The sequence below is a fragment of the Suricata suricatta genome, chromosome 17, assembly GCF_006229205.1.
Source record: "Suricata suricatta isolate VVHF042 chromosome 17, meerkat_22Aug2017_6uvM2_HiC, whole genome shotgun sequence".
NCBI classification, from domain to species: Eukaryota; Metazoa; Chordata; class Mammalia; order Carnivora; family Herpestidae; genus Suricata; species Suricata suricatta.
Genome location: NC_043716.1, coordinates 44,949,582 through 44,972,292, shown reverse-complemented (window position 1 = coordinate 44,972,292; position 22,711 = coordinate 44,949,582). Strand labels below are relative to the sequence as shown.

Below are 22,711 nucleotides of genomic sequence, written 5' to 3'. Positions count from 1 at the left end.
GTTTTTACAAATGGTAGGATTTCCTTTTTTTTTAATTTCCTTTTTTTATGGCTGAATAATATTCCATCGTGTTTCTGGTGTGTGCGCATGTGTGCGTATCACGTTTTCTTTATCCACCCACCCGTTGATGAACATGTAGGCTGTTTGCATGTCTTGGTCAGTGTAAATAACGTTCAGTGAACATGGGGACTTAGATACCTCTTTGAGATAGTGATTTCTTTTCCTTTGGGTAGATACCCAGAAGTGGGATTACTGGATCATATGGCAGTTCTGTTTTTAATTTTTTGAGAAACTTCCATGCTATTTTCCATAGTGGCTGTACTGATGTACATTCCCAGCAACCGTGCACAACGTTTCTTTTTTCTCCACACCCTTGCCAACACTTGTTATTTCTTGCCTTTTTGATAGTGGCCATTCTAACAGGTGTGAGGTGATATATTGTTGGTATTTTTTTCTTTGTTCTAGTATGTTTTTGCCTTTTGTATTTCTTCACTGTTCATTTTCCAGGTGTTAAGAGGAAAAGCATATTAACTCATGTTATAATTTTGTCATATATAAATTGAAGTCTCTGTAGGTATTTATTTACAATGTGATTAAAAAATTTAGAAATAATTTAGTACGTACTTAGTGTGTAGGGTACTTGTTAAAAACTTCAAAGAGATGCAGAGATAGATAAGAAATGGCCTTTGCAGGGGCACCTGGATGGCACAGTTGGCTCAGGTCGTGATCCGAGGGTTGTGGGCTCAGATCCCTGTGTTGGGCTTCATGCTGAAGATTCCTTCCCCTCTCCCTTTTCTGCCCTTATTCCCCCACTCACTCTCTGCTTCTCTCTCTCAAAAAAAAAAAAAAAAAAAAGAAAAGAAAATAGAAAGAAATGGTCCTTGCTTTCAGGGCTTTTATTCTTTTGAAGAAGGAATGATAGCACAGTGCATAAATAACTGTAACATAGGGCAGACAATGGTAAGTGCTGTAAGAAAAAGAAATTAGGGAGAAAAGCCCCATTCTACTGGGAGATCAGAACCAGTGTGAAGAATAAGGCTGAATTTCAGATATGCCTTGTAAGTTGGGTAGGGTATTTCCAAGTAGTTGAATAGGAAGAGAAAGGAGGATGTTGAATTGTAACAGATGGACAGAAAGATGCCTGTTTAGGGTCTACATGCTTGTGGTATGAGTGTTCAGGTAAGACTGTAGAGAAAGGGAGATTGGAATTTGGTCCAGTTTGAATAAATGCCGGTCTGAGAAATTTGTACTTAGGTGACAGTTATTGAATGTTTTAAAAGTGGAACATGTCATGAGAAAGCTGATTAAAAAAAAAAGTCAGGTTTTGGTGTATAGGATTCATGTAATTATGTATAACAGTTTTTAAGAAGTTTATTTATTTTGAGAGAGAGAGAAAGCACATGTACACAAACAGGGGAAGAACAGAGAAACGGGGAGAAAGAAGGTCCCAGGCTGGCTCCGTGCTGTCAGCAGAGCCTGACTTGAGACTTGAACTCATGAACTGTGAGATCATGACCTGAACTGAAGTGAAGAGTTGGACTCTTGACTGACTGAGCCACTCAGGCGCCCCATATAGGATGTTTGTAATAGGAGAAGACTGATAGGATATGACTTTTATTGACTACGTAAGATTCCGTCCTCAGGCATTGTCAAAATAGTTCAGCTGCACTCTGTTTATTTGCTATGGTTGCCTTTAGTGGCTATTTTTTGAGGTAAATCTTGGTTCACATCCCTGACTTTTTTTTAAGGTTTCTCTATGTATTATTAATATAAATAGTATGTGAGGTATATAATATGTAATATATAATATGCACGTTACATATATGTAACATGATATACCATTATATTGTGAATACAGTAAATATATTTTTACCAGCCATATACAGATATATATTTCACCGTCATTTCGCCAGCACTGGTTATTTATAAAGCATCTTTGCATTTGATGGGTTAAAATCTCTCTTGTTTGAATCTGCGTTTCTTTGCTAATATAATTTAATACTTTCATGGCATCTGATGTTAGAATCTGTTTGTAGTCATGATTTCTTTCCTGTGTTTTAACTCATTAATAGATGAATACTTCTTGCACTCCTCCACTTAGATGTCCTACAGGCACATCACATTGAACATGTTCCAAATAGGATTCATCCTTTAGTGACCATGCCTAACGTCCCATTTCCTTTTCAGCCAATATGGCACTGCCCGCTGGATTGCCCACGTCAGAGGTGAGGAAGTACCAGCTCCTCCCTACGTCTCATCCTCTATGTGCAGGATTGTCATCAGGTCCTGTTCAGGTTACGTATCTTAACTCTTCTGCCCATTCACGCTAATGGTTCCCTAAATCAGACCCTCTTCATCCCTCACTGGGACTCTTGAAGGAACCAGTTTGCCTGCCTGACCTGCTTTCATTTATGTCCCAACTTCATCTTCTCTTGCTTCATTGATTTGTTCATTTATTAAAAAAATAAAATAAAAATAAAAAAGCTGTTAGATACCTGGTATGCTCCAGGCACTAGCTGGAATGGAGCCGGGAACGAACCCGGTACGGCCCCTGCTCTGATGTGGCAGGGGGCGCTCAGTGCGTAAGAGAAGGGTTTTCAACGGGGGCACGTAAGTATGATCTAGTCTGTGGGGATCAGAGAAAGCCTCCCTGAAGGGCTCACAGTTAAGCTCAGAATTAGAGGACAGAAGATTGTAGGCCCTAGGATCTTCACGTGCAGCAGACTGGAGGGAAAACCAGGAAGGATTTTAATTAAGAAGTACTGTGATCAGATTTGTGCTTTGATTTATTTGATTTTTTAAGGTTTTATTTTTTTATTATTTTTTTAATGTTTGTTTTTTGAGAAAGAGAGATGGAGAGAGTGAGCAGGGCAGGGGCAGAGAGAGATAGAGAGAGAGAGAGAGAGAGGGTGACAGAATCCCAAGCAGGCTCCTCATGAACCGTGAGATCATGACCTGAGCAGAAGTTGGATACTTAACTGACTGAGCCACCCAGGTGCCCAGATATTATTTATTTATTTTTAAAAAATAATCTCTACACTCATTGTGGGGCTCTAGCTCACAACTCCAAGATCAAAAGTCCTGTGCTCTACTGACTGAGCCAGCCATGCGCCCCCACATCTGTGCTTTTGAGAAGTGTCTGGCTATAGAATGGAGAATGAATGGGAGTGGGACGTGAATGGATGAAGGGAATTGGGCTGTTGAAGTTTACCATTCGACAGATCTTGTACTAGGCTGGTATCAGTAGGAGTGAAGAGAAATAATCCAAAAAAATAATTTAAGACTTAAAATGAGTCATCTTAGTGATAAATTGGTTAGGTGGGGTGTGGTGAAGGAAGGGAAAGGGTCAAGGATGAACTGATTTCTAAATCTCCTCTTTATTCACAACTTCTTTCTCTTCACCTTGAATTTGATCGTCCGGTAATATGGGCTTCTGTGTAGTTCTTCTCACACACCTTATAGTCCGACACTGCTGCGGTGATTAACTCCTAGTCACCCCACCATCACCTTGTCCAGCTTGCCTTCCTTCTCTGGTCACTGTTCTCTTTTCCCCAGGTAGGGCTAAGTTCTTTTACCTTCCCTCTACCCTGCAGAACCTTGTACACTTAGATGTTGTTTAGTTTCCAGATGTTTGGGGCTTTTCTAGGTATCTTTTTGTTACTGATTTTTAATTTAATTCTATTATGTTCAGAGAATACACTTTGTATGACTTTAATTTTGCAAAACATTTTTAGAGGCACAAAATACTGTTTGTCTAGGTGAAGGTTCCGAGTGTACTTGGAAAGGAGGTGTATTCTACCGTTGGGTGGAATGTTCCATAAATAGCAAGTCAAGTGGTTGCAGTGCTGTTAAGATCTTCTGTATCCTTGCTGGGTTTTCATCTCCTTGTTTTACGGATTACGAAGAGGGGGTGTTGAAATCTACAACTGTTGTTAGGATTTGCTGGATTCTTCTCGGAGTTCTGTTAGTCTTCAGTATTTTGAGGCTCCGTTATTAAGTGCATAAACTTTTAGGAGGGCTTATTTTATCTCTAGATTATTTGACCCCTTATCATTATATCTTTGTTAAGATATACTGAAATGGACTGTTAATTATGGTTGTCTCCTCCATGAGAACCTACGTTAGGGCAGGCTCTCATTCATCTCTCTCTCCTTAGTGCCTGGTTCAGTCTCAGCATGAGTAGGCAGCAGAGGGAATTAATTGTTCAACTGAGTATGTGAGTCAAAGAAAGTCTCTGGATTCTTTCCACTCTTAGTTCTGTGCAGTCCATTATGGCAACCACTAGATGTGGCTATTTATTTATTTAAAATAATTTTTTTAAGATTAAGAAAATTTTTTTAATAGTTTATTGTCAAATTGGTTTCCATACAACACCCAGTGCTCTTCCCCACAAGTGCCCTCCTCCAACACCACCACCTCTTTCCCCCCCTCCCCCTTCCCCTTCAACCCTCAGTTCATTTTCAGTATTCAGTAGTCTCTCAGGTTTTGCGTCCCTCTCTCTCCCCAACTCTCTTTCCCTCTTCCCCTCCCCATGGTCCTCCATTAGGTTTCTCCTCTTCTCCTGTTAGACCTATGAGTGCAAACATATGGTTTCTGTCCTTCTCTGCCTGACTTATTTCGCTTAGCATGACACCCTCAAGGTCCATCCAAAGATTTTTTTTTAAAGTAATCTCTACACCCAACATGTGGCTCAAATTTACAATTCTGAGATCAAGGGTCGCATGATCTACAACTAAGCCAGCCAGGTGCCCCCTACATGTGGCTTTTAAATTTAAATATAATATTCAAACTTCACTTCTCCAGTGGTATTAGCTACATTTCAAGTGCCCAGTAGCCATATGTGGCTAGTGGTTCCCATATTGCACAAACATAGATGTCAAACATTTGGGTCCTTTAATTCTATTGCAGAGAAGTTCTCTTAGACTGACTGCACTGTTGTAGTCCGTCTGCTTCTACACTCTGCTAGTTTAGCTCTACCATCTCTTTTCTCCTAGCCTGTTATTTGCTCTGAACCCTGCGTGGCCTCGGGGGCTCCAGCAGTTTGGCTGTGGCCCTCCTTTATGGAGACTGTCCGCCCAGCACTATTTGTGTATGGAATCGGTATTTCCGCAGCAGACGTGGGATCATCTTTGAAATGACTATATTTGTTGTTCCTGGTGGTAGGGGGAAGAGGCAGTCAATTAATATTTAGTCTTAGAAAATATGCCATAATTTTGATAAAATTAAGCTAAGAGTCATAGGTGTGGGACAGAAGGGAAAGAAGGATTACAATTTTAGAGGTTTCGGTTGGGAAATTTAATTTGACAATTTAGAGTATTGCAGGGTTGTAAAAGTTTAACAGTTGGTGTATGAACTGACTTGTGAGATATGGTGTGTTCCAGTGTGTCCGTTGTCCTGTATGAAGCATATCCGGAATTTCTGGCCAAATTATTTCATAGTTTTCAAGGAAAACACATCACTTTTTTTTTTTTGAGTAGAGTTTTTTTGTTACTTAATTGATATTAAATTGCAACTGTGGAACCTCCTGAGATTTGCTAGGAAAGTGGATGCTTAGACCCTTCTACTCCTGGATGTTTTCTAGAATTTACACACTTGGGAGACTGCATGGCCAAGTGACGCATACCGAACGGCAATGTTCATTAGGTTCAATTTCTATATTTTCCTGTCATGGCTTCCTGCTAGATTTTGGTATGTTAACATTGCCTCCTGAGATCTGTCTGTTTATAGTATATTCTATTTATGGAACTTAAAAAGTATTTCAGAAATGCACATATTCATCTGTGTGGAATTTCTCTTCTGGTCCTTTTTCCTTCTAACCCTAGCACAGTGATATCCGATATCAAGACTTGTCTGAGGAAATAGTCCCAACATTTAAAATAGCTAGTAAAATGTTAGCCCTCCTGTCACTGTACTTTTTCCCTGTTCTTCTAGACATTGAAATAATTTTGAAGCCTTATTCGGTAAATTATCCCTTTCTCCAACTCATGACCATAATCTGCTTTTAAAGTGCTATGCAGGCACGTGGGTGGCTCAGGTGGTTAAGCGTCCAACTTTGGCTCTGGTCATAATCTCACAGTCTGTGGGTGTGAGTCCCGCGTCAGGCTCTGTGCTGACAACTCAGAGCCTAGAGTCTGTTTCAGATTCTGCGTCTCCCTCGCTCTATGCCCTTCCCCCCTCAAAAAATGAATAAATATTTAAAAAAATTAAAAAATAAAGTGCCATGTAAATAATAAAAAAATTTAGAAAGCAGTTTTACTGTCATTTCAGATATGTATTTGAACTTTTTGGTCCAAAGTCATCCAGATGAAATGCCTTTGATTTCTGATTTTCTGTAAACTTAAAAGATTGTCTCCTTCCAGATGTGTTATACTTAATTGCCTAAGTAGTTTGAGTGGCAAATCTTCCTGCATCTCAGAAAAAACCCAACAGTAGAGGTTGTGTATGGCAGAGACTACAACCTCAAGTGCCTGCAGGGCTCAAGTATGGAAGATAAAGACTTGAGATGGCCTTTTAAAAATGTATTAATATGTAACTACCTTTACTGTCCATATTTTTTGCCTTCAAAAAATAGCCATATTGAGGGATGCCTGGCTGGCTCAGTTGGTAGAGCATGTGACTCTTGATCTTGGGGTGGGGAGTTCAAGCTCACGTTGGGTATAGAACTTACTTACAAATAAATAAATAAATAAATAAGATTAATTAATTAAAAATGAAGACACATTTAACTCTGTTGAAATGCACTGTCCTAAATGTGCTAGAGATGTATCTGTAGTCACTCAGACACTGACTGTTTCTTCCTAAGAATGGGATTGTTGAGTGATGTTTATTTATTTGAAAAATTAAAAAAAATTTTTTTTAATGTTTGTTTATTTTTGAGAGAGAGAGACAAAGAGAGGGTGTGAGTGGGAGAGGGGCAGAGAGAGAGGGAGACACAGAATCCAAAGCAGGCTCCAGGCTCTGAGCTGTCGGCACAGAGCCCAGTGTGGGGCTTGAACTCATGAACAATGAGATCATGACCTGAGCCGAAGTGGAGCACTTAACCGACTGAGCCACCGAGGTGCCTCCTAAAAAATTATTTATTTATTTATTTATTTATTTTTTAAATGTTTTATTTATTTTTGATACAGAGAGAGACAGAGCATGAGAGGGGGAGGGGCAGTGAGAGAAGGAGACACAGAACTGGAAGCAGGCTCCAGCCTCTGAGCTAGCTGTCAGCACAGAGCCTGATGCGGGGCTCGAACCCACGGACGTGAGATCTGACCTGAGCCGAAATCGGAGGTTTAACCGACTGAGCCACCCAGGCGCCCCCTAAAAAATTTTTTAAAACGTTTATTTATTTTTGAGAGAGAAAGAGAGACAAAGAGACAAAGCGTGAACGCGAGAGGGGCAGAGAGGCAGAGAGGGGAGGGACACAGAGAGAGAGGGGGACAGAGAATCCAAAGCAGGCTCCAGGTTCTGAACTGTCAGTACAGAGCTTGATGTGGGGCTCAGATTCATGAACCATGATACTGTGACCTGAGCCAAAGTCAGATTCTTAACCAACTGAGCCACCCAGGCACCCCTACAGGGTAGATTCCTAAGAGTGGGATTATTGGGTGATATTTAATAGGCTGAAGTAGGTTATGCTTCCATCACCTGATTGTTTTTAAATTTTCCCTAATGTACACTTATGGTTTTAAAAAATTATTTTTACTTGAGATATAATTGGCATATATTGTATTAACTTTAGGTATACAGCATAATGATTTGATACATGTATATAATGCAAAATGATTACCTCAGTAAGTTTGGCTAACATCTACCACTACACGGTTACACTTTCATTTCTTGTGATGAGAACTTTTATGCTCTGTTCTCTTAGCAACTTTCAAGTATATAATACAGTATCGTTCACTATAGTCATGCTGTACAGTACACATCTCCAGGCTTATGTGGTCTTTATTTTAGTTATATATTTTTAAAGTTTATTTTGAGACAGAGAGAGAGTACGTGAGCATGAGCACACACACGTGAATGTGCAAGCAGGGGAGGGGTAGAGAAAGAAGAAAGAGAGACTCCCAAGGAGGCTCCATGCTGTCGGCACAGAGCCCTACTTGGGGTTCAAACTCCGTAACCATGAGATCATGACCTGAGCTGAAATCAAGAGTCAGATGCTCAACCAAATGAGCCACCCAGCCTCCCTTATATGGTTTTTAAGTTAAATTTTTTCTAGAACCTAGCCAACTATACTGAAACCATTAGTAGGTGGTCTTGGATATGGACTAGGCCTCATCATTTGCTGGTAAATCTACCTGTGATTTGAGAGCCTGAGGTTTAGCTTTCAGACTGGGGGAGAGGGGAGATGTTTGTTTTGAGAATTTTCTGGCTTGGTTGGAATGGAGTTCTTTATTGCTTCTTAGCTTGAGTTTGACCTTAGAAAAGTCATTCATCTGTGGGCCTCAGTTTACTCATCTGTAAACTGTTGGCTGGACTACATGATCTAATTGGCAGTGGATTGGCAAACTGTCTTAAATTGTCAGATAGTAAATATTTAATGTTTTGTGAGCCAGACTCTCATGCAACTACTCACCTCTGCTATTGTAGCACAAAAGCAGCCATAGACAATAAGTAAACAAATAAATAAGCATGGCTGTGTTTGAATAAAACTTTCTTAAAAAAAAACAGGGACGCCTCAGTGGCTCAGTTGGTTAAGGGTCCAACTTCAGCTCAGGTCAGGATCTTACAGTTCACGAGTTCAAGCCCCACATCGAACTCTGTGCTGACAGCTCAGACAGCTCAGAGCCTGGAGCCTGCTTTGGTTTCTGTGTGTGTCTCTCTCTAACCCTCCCCGACTTGTGCTTTGTCTCTCTCTCAAAAATAAATAAACATTAAAAAAAAAAACAAAAAAACAGGCTGTGGCTGGTCTTAGTTAGCCAAACCTCTTTTGAGCTAATGATGTTCATTAATAGGTTATTTGGATAATTAAAATGGAAGAAGAAAGCTTTGAATTTTTGAAATAACACTTATGCAAGTCTAGTAAGAATTTTATTTATTTTTGCTTTTCCCATTTGTCAGGAAAGAAACAAAATTTTAAAACTCAGAAGATTACATTAATATTTTGGTTTGATCTCCTTTGGTAACCGTCTTTGAATGTGTGTACGTATATGAGTAGAAACATACATATTGTTATATCTGTAATTGGCTTTGTGATTCTTCTTACTTAATGCAGTGGAATCTTACTATATTCAAATAAAATTGTCTACAAAAATATCTGCTCTCAGGGCACCTAAGTGGCTCAGTTGGTTAAGCCTCTGACTTTCTCATGTGCGCTCTTCTCTCAAAATTAATTAACTTAAAAAATATCTGCTCTCATGGAGCTTCGAGTGGAGAGCCTATGTATTTTAAAAGTAACTTTGTATTCACTCACCTGTTCTGGGAGACACAGAATCAGAAGCAGGCTTCAGGCTCTGAGCTGTCAACACAGAGTCTGACACGGGGCTCAAACCTACAAACTGTGAGATCATGACCTGAGCTGAAGTCGGCCGCTTAACCGATTGAGCCACCCAGGCGCCCCTGCACAAATCTTTTCTTATGGGGGACACCTGCGTGGCTCATTCGGTTCAGGATCCGGCTCTTGGTTTCAGCTCAGGTCATGATCTCTTGCTTTCGTGAGTTTTAGCCCTGCTTTGGGCTCTGTGCTGGCAGCGAGTAGTCTGCTGGGGATTCTCTCTCCCGTGCTCTCTGCCCTTCCCCACTCACTCTGTCTCTCTCAAATAATAAATAAATACACTTAAAAAATCTTAAAAGAAACACACCCAAATCTTTTCTTATATTTATTGCTCCTTTTTTCCTTTTTCAAATTGTATTGCCTACTGCTTCCAAAGCAGTCTTGTAAGGCTGGCCATCTTTGTGCCTTCCAAATTTAATGGACTGATGGTAATATAATACTGTTAATTGTTATGCTGGCTGGTGGTTTTGAGACCTTTAATTGTGGTGAGTATGCACCTATTTTAGTGTGCTTTCTCAGTTTTTTTTTTTGTCAGATGTAACTATTGTATTTTCTGAAATATTTTCCTAGCTTCTTTTGAGATGATCATATAATTTTTCATTATTACTGGTTTGTTTTCTTATTTTTGATTTAGTTTTGGTGGTTAGTAATTTTCTAGCAAGCATTCCTTCATGCAGGTTTTACACTTTATTAGCATTCTTTTAATTTTTAATTTTTATTGACTTTTGAGAGAGAGAGGGCATGAGGGGCAGAGAGAGGGAGACAGAGAATCCGAAGCACAGAGAACCCATCAGCACGGAGTCCGTTGCGGGGCTCTATCCAACGAACTGTGAGATCACGGCCTGAGCTGAAAACGAGTCAGATGCTTACCTGCCAGAGCCACCCAGGCGCTCCGTTAATTCTAGTTTAAATGAACCCTGTAGATACCTTTGTCCTCTTATTTTTCTTGTACTTGCTCTTTGTACACATTTGAATTTGCAACCTGCCTCCCATGTAGCTATTTACTCAGTCTACCAGATATCCTGAGGGCAGAAAGAAGTGTCTTAAGTCTGCTGTAATTCTCTTTCTGTCCATTTCTTAAATTTCTTACAGTTTTGCTTTTTACAGTTAGATGCCAATTTATTTGGTTTATTAATTCATACAGCAACTTTTTTTTTCAGATTTTTTCTTTTAAAGATTTTTTAAATTTTGAGACAGAGAGAGCATGCATGGGTATGCACACGCAAACGAGGTAGGTGTAGAGAGGGAGAGAGAATCCCAAGCAGGCTCCACACTGAACCCAACACAGGGCTCGAACTTGTAAGCTGTGAGATCATGACCTAAGCCAAAATTAAGAGTTGGATGCTTAACCAACTGAGCCTCCCAGGCATCCTATTATTATTTTTTGTAATGTTTGTTTATTTGTTTTGAGAGGGAAAGAGAGTGCAATTGGAGGAGGGACAGAGAGAGAGAAGCAGGATCCTCACTGCACAGAGCCCATCACAGGGCTCCATCTCACCAACTGAGGTCATGACCTGAGCTGAAATCAAAAGCTGGGCATTCAACTGACAACCTCTTTTTTATTTTTGTTTATTTTATTTTTTAAAGTTTACTTATTTATTTAGAGAGTGCAAGTGGGGGTGGGGCAGAGAGAAAGAGTGGGGGAGAGGATTCAAAGCAGGCTCCGTGCTGACAGCAGAGAGCCTGATGCAGGGCTCAAACCCATGAACCATGAGATCATGACTAGAGCCGAAGTAGGATGCTCAACCCACTGAGCCACCCAGGCCCTCCTAGCTCCTTTTTCATTTTTTTTGTTTTTAAAGGCTTATTTATTTTTGAGAGAGAAAGAGATAGCATGAATGGAGGAGGGGCAGAGAGAGAAGGAGACAGAATCTGAAGCAGGCTCCAGGGTCTGAGCTGTCAGGACAGAGTCTGATGGGGTGGGGTCAGAGGCTCAAACTGACAAACCGTAAGCTCAAGACTGTAGTTAAAGTCGTATGTTTAACTGCCTGAGCCACTGAGGAGCCCCCCAGTCCCTTTTTGAAGTACAGTTGACATACACGTAGGGAACCAGCAGTTTCGGGTGTTCAGCTCTTACACGTATGCTGTCCTCACCGAGTTAGATCTGTCCATCTAACCTGTTCTAATACCTTTGCCTCTATTCCCTATGCTGTACCTATTACTTACTCATTCCATAACCGGATGTACCTCCCACTCCCCAGGGGGTACCTTTTGCTGCTTGTGTGGTAAGAGAGGTTGTCACTGTGGAAATATCATTTAAGTTGAGATCTGAATGAATGAGGAGGTGGTCACTTGAAAGAGTGGGAAGAAGAGTAGTCCTAGCAGAGAGGACAGCCGTGGCAAGGCAGGGAAGCTGCGGGCAGGCGGAGGGCCTTGCGTGGCCAAGGAGGCCGGGGCGGCCGGAGCAGAGAGGAGGCAAGCGAGGAGGGGGCCGCAGTTGGCAGGGCCTGCGTCTTGTGAGGCCTGTGGGTCTCAAAGAGGAGTTTGGATTTTAAACCAACGATGGTGGGCATCACTGAAAGGCTTAAAGTTGGGGACTGGAACAGTCACACTGGTGTCTTTTTAAAAAATGTTTATTTATTTTTAAATTTTATTTATTTTGAGGAAGAGAGAGCGAGTGGGTGAAAGGCAGAGACAGAATCCCAAGCAGGCTCTGCGCTGACAGTGCAGATGTGGGTCTTGAATTCACAAACTGTGAAGACGTTTAGCCGATGGAGCCAACCCGGTGCCACATTTCTGTTTTTCAGAGAGGTTTATAATTTTGATATTTTCATAGAGGACTGCATCCTTTATCATGACAAAAATCTCTGTTCCATTTAGGGGTTTTAAAGTTTTGTTTTGAATTAAAGTTTTTTTTTTAATTTTTTAATGTTTTTTATTTATTTTTGAGAAACAGAGAGAGACAGCATGAGCAGGGGAGGGTCAAAGAGAGAGGGAGATATAGAATCTGAAGCAGGCTCCAGGCTCTGAGCTAGCTGCCAGCACAGAGCCTGATGCAGGGCTCGAACCCACAAACCGGGAGATCATGACCTGAGATGAGAAGCCGGACACTTAACCGATTGAGCCACCCAGGTGCCCCAATATTTATTTATTATTGAGAGAGAGAAAAAGACAGAGGAGAGTCAGAGACAGGGAGAGACACAGGATCAGAAGCAGGCTCTAGGCTCTGAGCTAGCTGCCAGCACAGAGCCTGATGCGGGGCTCTAACCCATGAACCTTGAGATCATGACCTGAGCTGAAGCCGGACGCTTAACTGACTGAGCCACCCAGGTGCCCCTGAATTAAAGTTTTATAACTTCATTTTGTTTTCATTTCCTAACAACAGAAGTTTACCTCGGAAATCCTGTTGAAAATTGCTAACAGGCAGTTAGAAATCGTGTGTCCAGGGTTTAGAAGAGACGCCTGCGCAGAGAAATCCGTTTAGAAGTCATTGATATTTTGGGTGGCAATCGAGTCCATTGACCATTGAGGGAAAGTGGGAGGATGTGCTGAGGACTGAGTTTTGGGGCGTGCCCACCTGGAAAAGCAGTATGTGACAGAAGAACGACTGGCCAGGAAATTGAATTGTAGGTGGCCGAGCAAGTTATGATGTTGTGCCCTGAGGTGTCAGAGGTTTTCAGAGAGTCGAGGTAAAGTAGGTGAATTGTTAGAGTAATTTATATCCCAAGTATCAGTTGATGTTTTCTTGTTTTTTTTTCAGCTAATTTTTTTTTCAGTTGTTTTTTTAATTTTACTCAGTTGATATTTTTGTTTCAGTTGATGTTTTCAAAACTATAAGTTTTGTCAGGTTTTACAGTTAATATTTTTTAGTGAATCTTATTCTGCTGTAACATACTTCCTGTTAACTCTATATATTGAAAAAACTAAAACAAGTAAATGAAGTAATTAAAAATAAGGAACTTTAGAACAATTTTTCTGCACTGTTTTCTTTTAAAAACATTTTTTTAATGTTTTATTTATTTTTGATACAGAGAGAGACAAAGCATGAGAGGGGGAGGGGCAGAGAGAGAAGGAGACAGAACCGGAAGCAGGCTCCAGGCTCTGAGCTAGCTGTCAGCACAGAGCCAGACGCGGGGCTCGAACCCACGAACGTGAGATCTGACCTGAGCCGAAGCCGGAGGCTTAACCGACTGAGCCACCCAGGCACCCCTGCACTGTTTTCTTTTTAAAAAAATTTTTTTAAATTAAATAATCTCTCTGCCTACTGTGGGGCTTGAATTCACAGCCCTGAGATAAGAGTTGCATGCTCCACCCAGGCACCTTCCCCCGCTTTTTTCCTAAGTTTTTAAATTTATTTTTTGAGAGAGAGTGTGAGAATGATTGGAGGTGGGACAGAGAGCGGGGGTGGACAGAGAATCCGAAGCAGGCTCCGTGCTAAGAGCGGAGAGCCTGATGCGGGGCTCAGACTCCTGAACTGTGAGATCGTGCCCTGAGCCAAAGTCAGATGCTTAACCCACAGAGCCACCCAGGTGCCCCAACCCCCCGCCCCCCACTTTTTAAAGTAGACTCTATACGCACTGTGGGGCTTGTTTGAACTCCTGGCCTCGAGATGGAGAGTTGCATGCTCTATGGACTGAACCGGACTGGGGCGCTAGTCCAGATGAAAGGGGGGATCCCTGTTCCTTATGACAAATCAGTTTCAGAATTTTTAAAAGATGACTCGTAAAGGTATTATATGTGATTTCATTTTGTTATGCCTTCCATGGTTTATGTATGTGTAACAAAAGGTTAAATAATAAAATTTTATTAGAGCTAGAGTATTAACTTCCGATGAAAATGGTCTTTCTTCATCCCCTATACCAATACTGAGTGTCTGTTTTTCTCTCAGATCTGATTAGAAATAGGGAACAATGTTACATTTTTTTCCCTCTAGAAACACAGATTATATAGTTACGGGGTCTAGAAGTCTGACATGCTGTAAATTTTCTTCAAAGAATTAATTCAATAAAAATTTGTAAGCCAAATTTTGAAACATCTTCAGTGGCATCAGGGTTTTAATCCTGGCATGACTTCACCGTTGGACCTCCACCTTCTAGAAGTAGGAGCTTCTGGGTGTCGCTGAACAGCCGCTTTTTTGGTGCTACAACAAGCAAGACATGATTTGTGCTCTAAAAAGTCAAATGAGATGGGGGCACATGAGGGATTCCCTGCCTGTAGAATATGTACATGTACTCGATAGTGTAATGGAGAGCGGACCAAGTGCCCAGGAAGCACCGCTGTCTGAGGCACAGCAGAGGACGGAAGAGGTGACATTGGATCAGGGCCTTAGAAAAAAGGTCTGGGATTTCTCACAACTTTAGCAAATTAAGGCATTTTCTGTTTAAAATATAAAGAGAAGGGGTGTTTGTTTTTTTTTTTTAAATAAAAAATTAAGGGTGCCTCACTGGCTCAGTTGGTGGAGTGTGTGACTCTTGATCTCAGGGTTGTAAGTTCAAGCCCCATGCTGGGTGCAGTGATAAAAAAAATCTGGAGGCTTCTGGGTGGCTCAGTCAGTTAGCATCAGACTCTTGGTTTCGGCTCACATCATGATCTCACGGTTCATGGATTCAGGCCCCGAGTAGGGCTCTGGGCTGAGCCTGCTTGGGATTCTCTGTTTCCCCCCTCCTCTGACTCTCCCACCTACATGTGCATTCTCTCTCTTTCTCAAATAAATAAACCTTAAACAAATAACATCTTTTAAAAAAGAGAGAGAAAGTAACCAAACAAATACAGATTGTGCCCACAGTGCATATTTAAAAAACCCAGATATGTAGAAAAGGGTCCCCGACCAAAAGTTAACACTTGGTGAGAACTGTTGACTGGTTCTTCCAGAGTGTTCAAAGAAAAGAGCATCCCCGCAGACCCTCTGAAGTTAAGTTAGACTTTTATTATGAAATATAAAAGAGTGGAAAGTTTTCAAGTCTGGTCACTTTTTAAAAACGTATCTTTAAAAAAAAAACGGATCTATACATAGTAACACAGTTCTTCTGTTAAAGTAGTAACATTTTAGATGGGCCAGAATCTTTACTTTTCAGTCAAGAAATTTCTCTCCCTTAACCTAGACTAGGCTGGAAATTCATTGACAAATTCTCCCTCTTTGGTTCTCCTTCCCGCCCCCCAGAATTCATGCAGACCATTTTCCATCCTTAGCATTTCCTTTTTTGTAGGCTTTGTAGTCTTTGCTGAGGCTTCAGCTGTCTTCCAGATCAAGTCAGTCCTCTTCCAGTTTTGCCTCTTGAGACAACCCTTTAGTTTTCTTGCCTGAGTTTTCGCGAAAGCCTTGCTTTCTGTTCCATGGGAGAGATCCCCAATTTCTGGAAAGCAGTAGTTTTCAAACTTCGCTGCACTGTGGAATTATCTGGGGAGAAAGATAAAAATACAGATTACTGAGCTTTAGCCTGGGGTTCGGTAAATTTAAGCTGCATGTTGACACTGAACTTTTAACAGCTTACCACGTGACTTTGCTGCATCTCCAGTTATGACGGACTGTTTCACGGCAGCTTCTCAAACTTTAATGAGCATGTGAGTCACCCAAAGATTTAGAGAAACTGCAAATCCTCATGTAGTAGAGCTGGAGTAGGGCCTGAGCTGCTGACTTTCTTGCAGGCATCATCGATGATGCCAGTCGCATTTTGAGTAGCATGGTTTGAAGGTACTTTTTGAAATTAGTGAGTTTCATCTGATGGGTGTTAATTGTTGCTTGTCTGGTTCTCAGAAGGGTAGCCTCTAGGGCAGTGGTTCTTAGCTGGGGGGCCTCAGACCAGCACAGCAGCACCTGGGAATTGCTAGAAATGCACATTCTGAGACTCTGTTCCAGAACTATTAAGTCAAACTGTTTTAAGCAGAGTTAGCTCTCCAGGCGATCCTGCTGTACAGTCTGCCAGCCAGGGTGCCAGGAGTTCTCTGCTTGCTTACATAGTGAGGAGTAAACGCACATTCCTAACGTGTGTGCAGTTGCGTGGGCTAGGGCTCAAAAACTGCTAATTGTTTCAATAAGTATTTATTATGTCCCTTACTGTGTGCCAGCTGCTATTCATAGCAACAAATAGCAGACAGAACTCCCTGCCTTCGCATTCTTATGGTTATGTTGACTACTGCTGTGTGTACGTGTGTGTATTTTCCCATAAGCAATAGATAAAACAGTTCTGCATGGTTTCAAATCGTTTATCCTTTTGTAGCATTTTTGTTTGTTTCATGGTATTTTGTTTTTAAGATTGATACATATGTAGCCATAAATTACTCAGGACTACTCTATAGAATCCTACCAAATGAATGTTCTGCAATTTAATCTTTCCCCTATTGATGCATATTTTTGTTGTTTCTATTGTGATTTGCTATTTCTTTGCTTTTTTAAACAAATTGAATACTCTGCATATGCACAAGGAAGTAATTTTCAAACTGTGGACTGCAGCCAGCATGTTTTAAAAGTTGACAGAATAGAATAGATGGTATTAGGACAGAAGAGAAGATGTTACAAGACATATACTAAGAGTAGTGTTTTGTAGAACTTCTGTTCTGGTAGTGTGTGTACTGGATTGAGATGTAAAATGTATTCTTTACTTTGGGCCATGAGCATAGAGTTTGCAAACTGTTATCTGAGGGTACTGTGCACAACCTTAACCTAACTAGTACTGAATTACTGTCCAAACTGGTGGTATCAGTGTGTGGTGCTCCTGATGGTATACTGGTGTTTCCATTGTACTACGTTCTTCCCAAAAGTGTGTTTAGTTGGATTTTTAAATTTGTGTCCATTGATGAGTAAGACACAGTATTTCACTGTGGTTTTACTTTGCTTTGTCCTGATAACTAGTGAGGCAGATGTCAGTCTCCCCTCTTAAAAATTCCCCCCGCTTTTTTTAATACAGGAAAATTTAATATATCTGTTAGATAATAGACTAGTGTTGAAAATGGTAAGAAACGTAATCCTCCATGGCATATTATAGATACATTTTAATGAACAGTTGAAATGATTTGCTAATACTAATGATTGACAGTTGAGGGGCTTAAGTGGCTTAATTTTGAGTTTTCTCTTTCTTCATTCTAATCTGTGCTCAGTTCTGTAAACCTGAATCTTTGAATTTGGCATAATGATCTTACATTTGTATTCATACAAGACCACCAGCTTACTGATTAGTAGTGCCATTAGTAGCAGCATCATTTTATTGATTTGAATATTAATGTGTTATATGTGTGCATAGACACCTGTTCAGAATTTTTCTTATAAATTGCCATAATAAAAACACATGCATGTGATATTAAAAAAGTAAAAAAATTAGCTTCCCCCTCCCCCCGCCCCCCAGTTCTTCCTCTCAGAAACAAGTACTTTAAAAAGCTTCGTGGGGCACCTGGGTGGCTCAGTCGGTTGAGTATCTAACTCTTGATTTCAGCTCAGGTCACAATCCCAGGGTCATGGGATCAGCCCCCCCGTTGGGCTCTGCACTGGGCCTGGAGCCTGCTTAAGAGTCTCTCTTTCTCTTTGCCCCTTCCCCCGCTGGTGAGCATGCTTTCCCTCTTTCGCTCGCTCTCTCACTCTCTCTAAAATAAATAAATAAACAAATATGAATATTAAAGATTCTTGGGGCACCTGGGTGACTCATTCGGTTAAGCGTCCATTGGCTCAAGTCATGATCTCACAGTTTGTCGGATTGAGCCCTGTGTCGGCCTCTGTGCTGATGGTATGGAACCTGCTTGGGATTCTCTCTCTCTCTCTCTCTCTCTCTCTCTCTCTCTCTCTCTGTCTCTCTCTCTTCTCTGTTTCTCCCCTACTCGTTCCCTCTCTCTCTTTCTCTCTGCTCCTCCCCTACTCGTTCCCTCCCTCTCTCTCTCTCAAAATAAATAAAAGAATCTTTTTTTTCATTTCAGCATATATGAATTTTACTTTGTTCTTTCCAACTGCCATTGTATAGGTGTATCATAATTCATTTAAGTATTGATGTATATTCAGGTTAAAACAAAAACCACAAATCTTGAACATTAAAATTTTTTTTTGAGTTTATTTTGAGAGAGAAAGAATGTTAAGTGGGATGGGGCAGAGAGAGAGAGAGAGAGAGAGAGAGAAAATCCCAAGCAGACTCTACACTGTCAGGGCAGAGCCCAGTGCAGGTCTAGATCCCACTGGGGGATCTCAAAAAAAAAGTCAAAGTCAAGGAAGAGTCAGTCACTTAACTGACTGAGCCACCGAGGCGCCCCCAAAACTTGAACTTTCATAAACCGTTGCATTAAAAAAATTTTTTTAATGTTTTATTCATTTTTGATACAGAGAGAGACAGAGCATGAGAGGGGGAGGGTCAGAGAGAGAAGGAGACACAGAACCAGAAGCAGGCTCCAGGCTCTGAGCTGTCAGCACAGAGCCTGACGCGGGGCTCGAACCCACGAGCATGAGATCTGACCTGAGCCGAAGTCGGAGGCTTAGCCGACTGAGCCACCCAGGCGCCCCTGCATTAAATTTTTTTGTACTTACTTAAATACATGTGTGTATGTGTATCTGTAGGATAAATTCTGGGAGGTTAAGTTGCTGGGTCAAAGGATTACCCATTCAGATAAATTTTGCCAAATTGCCTTTTAAAATTTGAAACAATTTATACTTTCCCAATAATGCTTCAGAGGAAACTGACCTGTCTTCAGTGTTAACTTTCAGAAGTGCTCACCCTGCTCAGTGTGTGTATGACTGTAGTCCCAGTTTGAATAGAATCTATTTTGTGGTTTCTAGCTAGATGTATAGAATATAGAACTAATGGGCCTTTTTTTTTTTTTTTTGCCTTTTTAACTTTTATCTCCAAAACCAACAGAACATGAACAGACTTTAGCTTTTTTTTTTTTAAAGGAGAGGGAGAGAGGGACAGAGAATGTTTTTAAGTTTGAGAGAGAGAGAGACACACACACAAGGAGGGAGGGAGGGAAGGAACGGAAGCCTGTGTGAGGGGCAGAGGGAGAGAGAAGGCTCAGCGCTCAGTGGGGAGCCCCATGTGGGGCTTAATCCCACAACCCTGGGATCATGACCTGAGCCGAAATCAGGAGTTGGACATTAATCTACTAAGCTTCCCAGGTGCCCCAGCTTTAGCTTATTAATAATATAAAGTTAAATGATCTGTTAAAATTCAGATCTATTCAACGAGTATCCAAAATCTTTCAGAATGTATGAAAGCCAATGCGTTAAAATTAGACATTAAATTAATGTAGGTAATACTTCTGTTACTGCTTTAAAATAGATTCCTATCAGCAGTATTTTTTTAACATTAACTTTTTTCATTGATAGTGTTTAGTAATTTATTGTGTTTCTCATTATAAAAAGCCTGCTGTATATAGTGTCAGATACTTTTTAATGAGTATTCTTATTTGCAAGTGACAGAAGACAAGCATGTTCACTTAAGCACAAGGGAAATGGTTTTGGTTTCCATAAGTGGGAATTCCGAAGGATACGTTCCGCCAAGGACCCAAGAATTATCAGTACTTACATCTTGCTTCTGCTTCTGTCCATCATCTTTACTCCCTTCTCCTGTGAGGGAGGTAGGGATGGCTTAGCCGGGGACAGCTCCGGCCTCTTTCACGGAAAGAAAGGGCTTCAGAGCACTTCTCACGGGGCATCTGAATATCAAATCCCAGGCGGAGTCTTGCTGGCCTGCCCTGGGTCTTAACTCCAAGCCAGTGAGGAGGAGCTGGGATACTGAGATTGGGGCCGTCACAGTCACACGGTGTGGAGACGGGAAATTCTCGGGCGGGAACGATGCTGGGAAGGTACTACTAATAAAATAAGTATGCCAAATTCTGGGTGGCGTAGTCGGTTAGGCGTCCGACTTCGATTTAGGTCATGATCTCATGGTTGGTGGGTTTGAGCCCCATGCGGGCTCTATGCTGACAGCTCTGAGCCTGGAGCCTGTTTCAGATTGTGTCTTCCTTTCTCTCTGCCCCTCTCAAGCCTGTGAGCTCTCACTCTCTCTCTCAAAAATAAATAAATAAACTTAAAAAAAAAAAAGAGTGGGTGTTCAGCTGGGAATGGAGTAAATACCATGAAAAGGTAATATAACATGAGGTAACATGGTTCCCGGAAGGCTACGTGAATTCAGAAGAGCCCAGGGAGGTTAGCACAGCTTTTGAAGGTAATGGTAAACAGGTAAATCTCAAGGCGGTGGTGGTATGTACATTCCACAGCAGCCGATTTCCTTCTTCCTAAGTCACTTGTATCTCTTTTTCGTTGTTGTTGTTCTCACACCGACTCTGAATCCAGGTCTTTATCTTCTGCTTAATTAATTGCACAAGATGCCCTGTCTCTGGAGTGTTCCCCTTGTCCTGTTCATTCTGTGCAGTGAAGCCAGAGAAGTCTTTCTGGAACATTCTACGTATGTCCCTGCCCTGCTTAGAAAACCTGTAACAACCCTCATTATTGCCAGATAAAGTACTGTACAGACTCCTAACGCTAACATTTAAGGACTCTACATTCTCGTCCTAGAACTGCTTTCCAGCCTTCCCTCTGGAATTCTTTACTTGGATGCTCTTTGACAGCGTTCTGCATAAACAGCTGAGGGAATGCAAGGACTGTGTCTGTAAGGAGTTTCATCTCGTTCATGGACTTGTGTTTCTTCTCTTACTGAGGGAATCCCTCTAGGTTCAGCCTTCCCTTTCACTCTTTCTCTCATTTATTATTATTTTTTAATCTTTTTTAATGTTTATTTATTTTTGAGAGAGAGAGAGAGAGAGACAGAGTGCAAGCACGGGAGGGGCAGAGAAGGGAGGAGACACAGAATCCGAAGCAGGCTCCAGGCTCTGAGCTGTCAGCACAGAGCCTGACGTGGGGCTTGAGCCCACAAACAGTGAGATCATGACCTGAGCTGAAGTTGGACGCTCAGCTGACTGAGCCACCCAGACGCCCCTCCTTTCTCTCATTTATATTTATGCAAATGAATCCCAGATAATTTCTAGGAGGCAGTAGAATGGACTGGGTCACCCATCATGATGCTTATTATCACGGTGATTATGGGATTTAATTGAATCTATGGGATTTAATTGAATCTGTGAAAAGCGCATCTGTGTAGATGGCATCACTTCAGTGAAGTTTGCCGAGACGCAGGCTCACCAGCAGTGTCTGGCCCAGGGCGATCCCTTGGACTTTTTCTGCAGGAAGTAATGGATATGTTCTTATTTAGAAAATGTTTAAAATAGGTTTTTTTTAAATGTTTGTTTATTTTATTTTTTTTAAATAATTTTTTATTTATTTTTTATACAGAGAGAGACAAAGCATGAGAGGGGGAGGGGCAGAGAGAGGAGGAGACACAGAACCGGAAGCAGGCTCCAGGCTCTGAGCTAGCTGTCAGCACAGAGCCTGATGTGGGGCTCGAACCCACGAACGTGAGATCTGACCTGAGCCGAAGTCGGAGGCTTAACCAACTGAGCCACCCAGGCGCCCCAAATGTTTGTTTATTTTTGAGAGACAGAGCATGAGCAGGGGAGGGTCAGAGAAAGAGAGAAGGAGACAGAATCTGAAGCAGGCTCCAGGCTCTGAGCTGTCAGCACAGAGCCCGACATGGGACTTGAACCCATGAACAGTGAGATCCTGACCTGAGCCCGAAGTCAAACGCTAAACCGACTGAACCACTCAGGTGCCCCTGAAAAATCTTTTTAATGAATGAATATTCGGTGTGCATTGCAGAAATTAAAATATCTTCACCTTTTATATTCTTTAGCATGCTTTTTTCTTCTGATACCATACACCCTTTTAATTATGAGACTAAGCTCAAAGTGAGGAGGGCTCAGGAATGGGGGAGGGGCAGGCAGTTAGGAGGTTACCAGTAACCCCAAGTCATGGTTGATAGAAGTTAATTGTACAACAGTAAATTTAGTGTTAACTTACCTTGTTAAAATTATTTGTGATGTATAAAATACATTTCCTATTCTGTAACCATCAAGTGATAATAAAAATAATAATACAGGCACAGCTGTTTAGGAGAAACTTGTTTCAACAAATTTTCTTTAAAAAATTTTTTTGTTTTTAGAACGAGCGCAAACGGGGCGGGGCGGAGGGATAGAGGAAGGGGGAGAGAGAGAGAGTATCTTAAGCAGACTTCACACTCAGCTTGGAGCCCAATGTGGGACTCAATCCCACGACCATGGGATCATGACCTGAGCCTGAATGAAGAGGCACTCAACCAACAGAGCCTCCTAGGTGCCCCTCAACAAGTTTTCTTTTTTCTTTTTTAACATTTTTAATGTTTAGTGTGTGTGTGTGTGTGTGTGTGTGTGTGTGTGTGTGTG

At 41.4% G+C, this 22,711-nt stretch overlaps 1 protein-coding gene across 9 annotated transcripts in view; it reads left to right on the top strand.

Moving 5' to 3' along the window:
- Positions 1 to 22,711, top strand: part of BPTF (bromodomain PHD finger transcription factor) — a 151,176-nt gene that overhangs the window by 16,315 nt on the left and 112,150 nt on the right. The gene's annotated exons all lie outside the window — the stretch shown is intronic.